This window comes from Miniopterus natalensis, chromosome 13 (assembly GCF_054644295.1).
Source record: "Miniopterus natalensis isolate mMinNat1 chromosome 13, mMinNat1.hap1, whole genome shotgun sequence".
NCBI lineage: Eukaryota > Metazoa > Chordata > Mammalia > Chiroptera > Miniopteridae > Miniopterus > Miniopterus natalensis.
Window position 1 is genome coordinate 12308795 of NC_142093.1, and position 9566 is coordinate 12318360.

A 9566-nucleotide genomic window follows, 5' to 3' on the forward strand; every position below is an offset into this window, starting at 1 on the left:
GGGCCCCCAGTGCTCTGCCTTCACTGAGTAGAGACCTGGGAAGGGGTAGGTGGGAAAGGGGGAGGGTGTCTCACTGAGAAAGCCTGGGCCTCAGAGAGTGGGCCTGGGGTGTGGGAGCCTGGCAGAAAGGTGACCTCTCAAAGCCTCCACATTCCAAGACATCCCTGGCTCTGGCATGGGCCGGAAAGGTGGACCACCCCACCCATGCGACTCCCACCTGGCTACCTGTGGTCCCCTGGGAAGGGCAGTCATCCTTCCCCAACCCAACTGGGGGGATCAGGCGAGAGTCTGGAGGGGACCATTCCAGCCCTGAGCCCCAGCCAACCCCGGGGGACATCACTGCCTGCCCCTTGCACCTTGTTTTCTCTCCCTTTGCCCCTCCTTCCCTTTTCCCTGAGGCTCCCTCCATTTCAGTAAATGTCATGGAGGTGTTTCTGGCATAACTTAGGAGGAGCTGGCCATTCGGAGTGTGTCTGTATTTCATTGTCACTTTCCTATCGTGTACTTGTCCGTGAGAATAAAAAAATAAATTAGGACCCTGCTTCTGGAAAATTGATGTTTATGGTATCATAAAGAGGACAGAGGTGACATGTGTGATTCTTAAAAAAAAATACCACAACTATCTGAATAGAAGGCAGTTTCTGGGGCTGGAGAAAAATATTATAATGAATAAAAGGATTGCCACCTCATGTATCTATTTGGTGGGCAATGTATGGCATGAATGAACCCCAAAAGTTGGTTTGTAAATAAGTACAAGTAAACAAACCAAGGAAGGTAGATACATCAAAGGATGTTTCTTGGTCCTTTTTTTTTTTTTTTTAATATATCTTTTTATTGATTTCAGAGAGAGGAAGGGAGAGGAAGAGAGAGAGATAGAAACATCAATGATGAAAGAGTCATTGATCTGCTGCAGCCCACAACCTGGGCATGTGCCCTGAATGGGAATCGAACCCCGAGCTCCTGGATCCTAGGCCGATGCTCAACCTCTGAGCCACGCCTGGCCGGGCGCTTGGTCTTAAGGGGCAAAGGGTTGCCTGTAGCCACACAGCAGCTTCTCCAGCCCCACCTTCTCACCCCACATTCTGGTCATCTCCTAGCCTGTCCTCACTGGACTGTGAGCCCTGGAGGGTGGGGGCTGTGTATATCATCTCTCTCTATCTCCAGTGCCCAGCACAGGACCTGGCACCGTAGGTAGGCTGAGCATATAATTTATCATCCAAACTGAGACACTTCAAGGGTGAAAGGAGTCTATTAATAATGATGTCAGGGCAACAGTTGTAATCTGGGACTAGTGAGTGAATGAATGATAAATGAACGAGTCTTAAAAAGATTGAGGCTGTTGGCACTGAGGCACCTATGACTCCCTACATCCGTTGATGCTACTGTCAAATAGGAAATTGACTTGTGCACATACTGCATTTTAAAGTCCAGTTGTGACCCTGGCCAGTGTGGCTCAGTGGGTTGAGCATAATCCTGTGCACCCAAAAGTTGCCGGTTTAATTTCCCGTCAGGGCACAAGCCTAGATTGCTGGCTTGATCCCCGGTAGGGGGCAAGTGTGGGAGACAGCCAATCAATATATTTCTCTCTTTCTCTCTCTAAAAAAAAAGTCAGTAAAGTCCATCTTTGGTCTTATCTTGAAGACCAGTAAAAGCTGGGCTGAGACGGAAGGGCCCTGCTGGTGCTGCTCAGGGCACCCTCCACAATGCTCATTTAATTGTTCTTTATTGCACTTAATCTGTACACTGGCCTTGCAAAATAGATACTCTTGTTATTTTTTGCTGGTGAGCCAATTGAGGCTTAGAGAAGCTAAATAATGTGCCAAACATCACACAGTTACCAATATCAGTGCTGCAACGTATGCCCAAGACCGCTGGACATGAAAACGTATGGTTTCAATAGTCCCCAGCCCTGCTTTGTGTGGTCTTCTCTCCCGGAGAGAACTTAGAACAGAGGCCTGGGGTGTCCCACTTGCAACAGCAGGTCTGCTTCCCTGCTCCGTGCCTCGGTGCCCCACTAATCTCAGGTCCATTGGCTGGAGGGGAGTTGTCAGGTCTGGGGCCAGGACACTGTCCAAACTGGAACAGAGTTTGCCTCCCTGAGGCCAAGACGGCTAACTGGCGCCCTCTAGTGTATGCCTCTCCCGGCCCAGTTACCCCTCTGGGTATGTCACACACAACTCCCCCGAGGCAGGCCCTGTGCCCTGTGGACAGTCCTCCAAGCCTGCTGCGTATCTTCCACACCAGGACACTGTGAGGTTGCGGGGGACCTGTTGATAATGATACTGGGACAACAGGCATAAAAAGGGACTGTCCCAGGCAAGCCTGGCATCTGGTCACCCTACCCAGGTCAGAAGCGCCGCCTGCCCCACAGTCGTCACCAGAACCATCTCTGGGAGCACCCATTAAGTAAAAGAGATAACGTGTGAAGTCCTTAGCATGAGGCCCGGGAGGGCAGGTGATCCATGGACTAAGCTATGTTGGGTGCTGGCAATCGCCCAGCTCCGGGGCCCACTTCCAGCTGGGCGGATGGGCAAGCTCCTTGTGAAGCAGGGAGGGCTCTGCATTCTGGAGTCTGGCACCTCACGGAGGGGCCGGAGAGGGCTCTGCGCCTGCTGGCTGAGAGAACGCACCCAAGCCATCCCCCCTCTTGCGATTTTGGGCCTTGCTGGGGAGTCCAGAGGAAAACCGCCCCTCCAGCAAGATCAGGGTGTTTTGACATGGCAATTTTCCCCACTGGCTTTTCAGAGGGGCCCACTCTCTCCTCACTGGTCCCCCTTGTACCAGCTTTAGAGATGACTTCTGCTCTGCTGGGTACCCTTGATGACTAACACAGGTTAAGTGTGTGGGCTGACACCTGTCCTGGCCCCCAGTCCCCTCTGTCCCCTCCATTTCCTCATCACTGCCTCCTGGCCCCTGGGGAGGTGTGATAAGTGCTGACTCCCCAGGGCTCTCTGACAGTGGGCTGAAGCAAGGCGACTGGCATCTGTCACCCCAACACCAGGCGCCCCAGGCAGGGCCCAGCGTGGGGACTGAGCCTTTCCCCCGGGGAGCAGACAGTTGCAGGGGGAGCAGTCACACGTACAGATAAAGCTCCTGGAAGCCCCAGGGTCAGAGCCGGGGCCGGGGGACGGAGGCAGGCTCTGGAGTGCAGAAGAGAAGCCCAGGGAAGATCCTGTAGGATCAGAGCAAAGGGCTCAGCTTGGGGGCTCCCAGGGACGGAATCTGGGGTGGCACTGTGTGTGTGTGTGTGTAGATGTGATTCGGGGACATAGAAGCGACTTTGCAGAATCGGAGACATTTGGGTGCTGGGTTCCCCTTGGCGCAGGAATGACGGGGCAGGTCCGGTGCATTGTGTGGGAAAGGGAAGAGAGATCTGAGTTGGTTTTTGTGTTCCTCAAACCAGTTTGCCCACATCCTTGGCATCTGTGCCCTGTGAACGACCTGTTTGGAGCCATGCATGCCTGGGCCTGAGGGGCCGCGGTGCCTACGTGAGGCCAGCGGCCTCCCTAGTGGCCTCGGGGTCACCGGGCGCTATTGGAGTGGAGGGAGGGTCCGACTCTGCCTGCTACGCTACACTTAAAAGGCCCCTCCCTCCACTTAAAAGGCGAAGGAATGTCCTCCTGGTCCTCGCTCACCCCCTCGCCCCCACCCCCGCCCCCACCCCCGCCAGCGGCACGCACAGTCCACGGTGCTGGCCGCGGGCTCCGCCCCACGCTGGCTCCAGTCCGGGCATCTCTTTCTCTGCTCCACCTTCTCTGTCCTCAGGGCCCTGGTTCTGACACAAGGCTTTTTTTCTCCAGAGCACACACAGCTTTGTACAACCAGCGACACACACACAAGGCATTGGGTCTGGATAAAAAAAACAAACAAAACCCCTGGGTTTGAGATCAGACTCTGCTATTTACCAGCTATGTGGCCTTGGGCAGGTCAAACTCTTTGAGCCTCAGTTATCTCATCTGTGAATGGGGTAATCACACTTAATTGTCCTTATCTCACGGGGTTGTCATGAGGCTCCAGCGAGATGATGTGTGTGCAAACACTTTGCAGAGGGCGCCGCCAATGGGAGGGATTGTTATTGCGGCTCTCATACCACACGCAGCCCAAACAGAACCCTCGCCCAGGAATGGAAACGCAGGTGCTGAGTGCTGCTTACGTGCTGGGCACTGCTCCTTTACTCATTCAGTAACTATCTATTGAGCCTACTGTGTGCCAGGCACTGCTCTAGGCATGCAGGCTGCACGAATGACTAAAATGCAAAATCCCCACTGTCTTGGAGCTCACACTCTAGGGGAGGAACTCCCCGCACCCCAGTCTACCCAGTAAATGCTCTGACCTCTCCCCTGCACCTACAAACCTAGCCTGAAAGGTCAAGCAACATTAGGCTGCCAGGAACTCTCTTCTTCAGTACCTCACAGACACCTGATGGTCTGGCAGAAGCCCTCAGTGGAAAAACAGGCCATTCTGACCCTTGCTAGAACACTCCTTGTGCCAAAGAGAGAGCAGCCTTTAAGTCCAATTGTCCATTTTCCAGATGAGGACACTGGGATCCAGGAAAGTTAACTGCCTTGCCCTAGCTTATGCAACTGGTCAATAACACAATCACTCATTCAGTCAACAAACATACAGTGGGCTCCTACTCTGTGCCACCCACTGTTCTGGACACTAGGGACAATACTCTGCCTCAGTGGGGCCTACATTCTGCTTTGTTCTTCCTTTGAAGAACAAAGGAAGCAAGTAAGCCCATTTCAGGTAGTGCTGAGCGCTGGGCAGAAAACCAGGCAGGATAATGGGACATGGAGTGACTGGGAATTAGGGTGGTCCCAGGAGGCCTCACGAGGAGGGGGCATTTCAGCTGAAAAAACCAAATAGAGGACTTGAAGGACTCCAAAGGAGCCCTCTCTACACTTCCAAGGCAAAGCAGTGTCTCTCCATCCCTGCCCAGTGGGAAAAAGAAACATCAGAAGAGAGAATGGGGCTGGGACCCACCCCTGGGGAGAGCAAGGCTTTCTGAGCCTAGAGCTGGGTGCCTGTGGAGTGGGGAGCAAGGTGGCCTCCTTATTACACAGAGCTCAGGGCATCTGGGGCTGCTTTTTTTTTTTTTTTTTAAGAGCAGTTTTAGGTTCACAGCAAAATTGAGCAGAAAGTACAGAGTTCCTATATACCCCACGGTCCCCCACACAGCCCCTGTCCCACACATGTACAGCCTCCCCACCATCAACATCCCTCCCCAGAGCGGCACATTTGTTACAGTCCATGAAGCTACACTGACATGTCATTATCACCCAGAGTCCAACGTTCTCGTTAGGGTCCACTCTAGTACATTCTGTGGGTTTGGACAAAGGTATGAGGATCTGAATCCACCATTAGAGCATCATACAGAGTAGTTCCACTGCTCTAGAAATGCCCTGTGCCCCCCCTTCATTCATCCCTCTCTCCCAATCCCTGCTCTTTCTACTGTCTTCACAGTTTTGCCTTTTTTAAGAATACCACATAGTCAGAACCGTACAGTGTGTAGCCTTTTTGGATTGGCCTCTTTTGCTTAGTACTTTGCATTTAAGTTTCCTCCATGTCTTTTCATGACTTGATAGCTCTTTTTTTATTACCCTCACCTGAGGACATGTTCATTGATTTTTAGAGAGAGAGGAAGGGAGAGAGAGAGAGAGAAACACAGATATGAGAGAAACATCAATCAGTTGCTTCCCATACGTGTCTTGACTGGGCATTGAACCCGCAACATTTTGATGTACGGGACAATGCTCCAGCCAACTGAGCCACCTGGCTGATAGCTCATTTCTTTTTGGCACTGAATAAAATTCCATTGCCCGGATATAGCGGCTGCTTTTGCTTAGTTTTAGCTTTTTTTTTATTTGGACTTTTATCTAGCTTTTCCGGCAGCAGTTTCAGCCTGCAAGTGCTTTCATTCCCCAGTGATGGGCAGGAGCAGGGAGGCGGCCTAGCTGGAAAGATGTGGCCTCTCTGGGCCCCAAGGCTACACTACCTCTGATGCCCAACAGGTGGCCACACCACCCTGTTCTGCCAACTTCTAGCTGGCAATGACTACGCAGGACCTGGCATTCTTGGGAGATCCTTTGAGGGTACAAGGTAGAAACAGGGGCCCTTCCCTATGGGTCACCCCTCTCTCGCTCTCCCCAGCAACTTGGGCAGCTGAGCTGCATGGTTTAGGGAAGGGGGAGAACCTGGAGTAGTTTGCTATTTCTGTTCCTCAAGAAAAGAGAACTTCTAGTGCCTGGTCTTCTAGAAGCCTGGAAACTTCCAGGAAGTCTGGTCCTCACAATAGATCTGATCCCAAGTAGGTAATTCCCTGGGAAAGTAGCCCATTTATGTGAGGATAGTCTCCCTGGGGTAAGGAGAGAGGGTGCTGGGATATTGTGCTCTTGGAACCAGCAGCCTAGAGGGAAAGGTATTTCTGCTGAAGGAGGCTGCTGCCTTTTGTCAGGAAGATTGAACCATGGAAACAGTGAATGGATACATAAACTGTGGCATTTTCATGCAATGGAATATTATTCAACCTTAAAAAGAAATGAAATTCTGATACATGCTGCAAAATGAATGAATCTTGAAAACGTTTTGCCAAGTGAAATCAGCCAGTCATAAAAGGACAAACGTTGTATGACTCCACATCTATGAGGTGCCCGGAATAGTTTAATTTATAGGACAAACTTAGAATGGTGATGGCCAGGGGCTGGGGGAGTGTATTTGATGGGGAAAGTGCTTCTGTTTGAGAAGATAAAAAAGTTCTGGAAATGAAAGGTGGTGATAGCTGTACAACATGTGAATGTTCTTAATGCCACTTGACAGGACACTTAAAATGGTTAAAATGGTAAATTTTATGTTATATATATTTTACTACCATAAAAACTTTTTAAAAAAGCGATTGAACCAGGTTCATGAAGTCCACAGAGCCCATCTAATTTTTTCCTGGCGGTTCACACAACCTCTCTCTACAACAACCTGACGAGTGGTACAGTTTCCACCCAACACTTCAACGATGGGGATCTCAACACCTTGAACCTCAGGTGGCAAGACCTGTGTTAGTGCCTGTTGATAGCTAAGCCCCAGCTTCCTCATTTATAAAGTGGGGGGACAATACTGCCCTGTCCTATGTTACAGAACCATCACAGGGTCAGTGACCTGGCACGTGAAAGTGCTTCGTAAACTCGAAAGCGCTCTCTACAGATAAGGAATTGTTAGCATTACCATCCTTATTGCTGTCTTAGGTCATTGGCTCCATTTGGGGTCAGTTCTGACTACTGGAAAGTTCGGGCAGAATTGTGAAGGAGCAAAGGTTGCCACTGGTATCACCTCACCTCTAAGTATGTCTCAGGATGTCTCTCTCCTTTCAGCAACTTTATGCTCAACCCCAACCCCTTGTTACCGTGAGCAATGCTAACCTTCTACCCATATTGTATCCCTTGGGAACTGTGTTAGGAAAAACCCACCTCTCCTGTGTGTCTCCTTTACTCTCACACCACTATCACACACTTATGACCAGATGTACTGGGGTTATTTTCCTCCCACACCAAGAAATTCTGCAACACCAACAGTAGAAGTCAACTCAATTCTGACACTGTCTACTCGCAGAGATAGTGTCAGGTCCCACAGATTAAGGGCTCGGTCCCACAAGACTGTCCCCCTTCCCACTTCAGATGCCAATTGCAAGTCCAGGTCGTCACCTGTGCTGCTGACCGATTCGGTATAAATCAGAGGTTCCCACAACCCCTTCCTTGGGTTTGATTAATTTGCTAGAACAACCCATAGAACTCAGGAAGATAATTTACTTACTGTTTACCAGTGTATTATAAAAGGATATAACTTAGGAACAGCCAGATGGAAGAGATGTGTAGGACAAGGTATGTACGTGGGAAGGGGGAAGGAGTCTCCCTGCCCTGTCTAAACACCTCCACTAACCTGGAAGCTCTCCAAACCCCGTATGCAGGGGATTTTATGCAGGCCTAGTCTTGGAGGCATGATGGATCATTAACACCATTTCCAGCCTGTCTCCCGTCTGGAGGATGGGGGGTGGGTCTGAAAATTCCAAGCTTCTAATCATGGCTTTATCTTTCTGGTGACCAGCCCTGATCCAGGTGTTTTTTCAGGGGCACAGATTAAAATTTATCTTGGAGTCCTAGAGACTCCTCCAGGCTGGGGAGGCTGCTAGCTTGCTGATTAACTCCTCCCCCACTCACCTTTCTAGTAAAGTCCTTGGAGTAGCTCACCCTTGTCTCTGTGTCTTTGACCCCCTTCCCCATTAGTCCAAATGATTTGGCCTCTCATCCCAGAGGAAGGGGGCTGAAGAAGGAGAGACTTGGCTTCTCCACCCTGAACAGATTCTCTTTGCTTTGAGTCTATGGACATCTGTAAATGGACACTTACTTCCCTGTAGTGAGGAAGGACTGGGCAGGACAGCGTGGGCTCAACCTCCTTTGTTGGCAGAGCATGAATGTTTTTGGAAGGAGGTGTGCAGTTGTTCAGTGGACCCTGAGCTTCTTCTGGAGCCTGCCACCTGCTCATTGGGTACCGTCAATGCTAACATCTCTAACGAGTGGAGGTAGCTCTATCTGAGGTCAACTGGTTGGAACATTGGGACTTTGGGAGGGAAATTCTCTGAGCATGGCATTCAGTTTGCACAGTGCAAAGAGATGAGGCCGTGTTGAGTGGCCAAGCTGGTGAGGCAGGATCCATTGGGGTACAGCTGCTCCTTCAGGCATTGTTGAGGGTCATCTCTGCTCAGCCAGGCCCATTCTTGCCCAACATCATTGTGCTGGAGGGACAGGAGGAACTGGGAAGTGGCTGAAGTGGTCTGATGCACCGATTTGAGGTATAAGACCAGCTGGTGAGCTGGTGGCGTCGGAAAGCAGGTGTTGGCTTCTGTTGGCCCTGGAGCATCTCCAGCCACAGGGAAGTGTTTGTTCTCTGCAGAATGGGTCATTGCAGGTCTGTCAACAGTTTCTATTTCCATTCAACAAATATCGTTGTGTAACACCCAAAGAGGTATGAAAGGAGCTCCTGCTCTAGGGGAATTTGCTGCCTATAGTGGATGGCCAATTTGTGTTGACAGAGGCCAAAGTGTTCTAGAGCTTCAAAGGATGGCGAGATCACAGCTGGTGGGATGGGCTGGAAACAAGCTTCAACAGTAAGCATTCCTGAGTCCCTGCCAGGATCCAGGTGCCAAGCGTAGTAGTACATACACCTGATTTAATTTAATCTTCACCTCTCTAAGGTATGGGTCATCCCTTTCTTTTATGGACTGGGAAACAGGCTCAGAAGACAGGAAATGACTTGCCCAGGGGCACACAGCTGCCAAGTGTCCAAGCAGAGGTTAAGGTCAGATGTCTCTGACTTTGAAGTGCATACTCATGCATTTTGCTTGGCTGCCACATGAGACAGGTGGGGTCTGAGATGAATCTGGAGGGTGGGAAGGACCTTGTCAGATGAAGACAGGAGGAAGGCATTGCAGGCTGAAGGTATGGCCTGAGCAAAGATGGGGAGGCAGTGTGGTTCCAGAAATGTGTGCTTAGCTCAAGGGGAGTCTTAGGGAGAGGCCA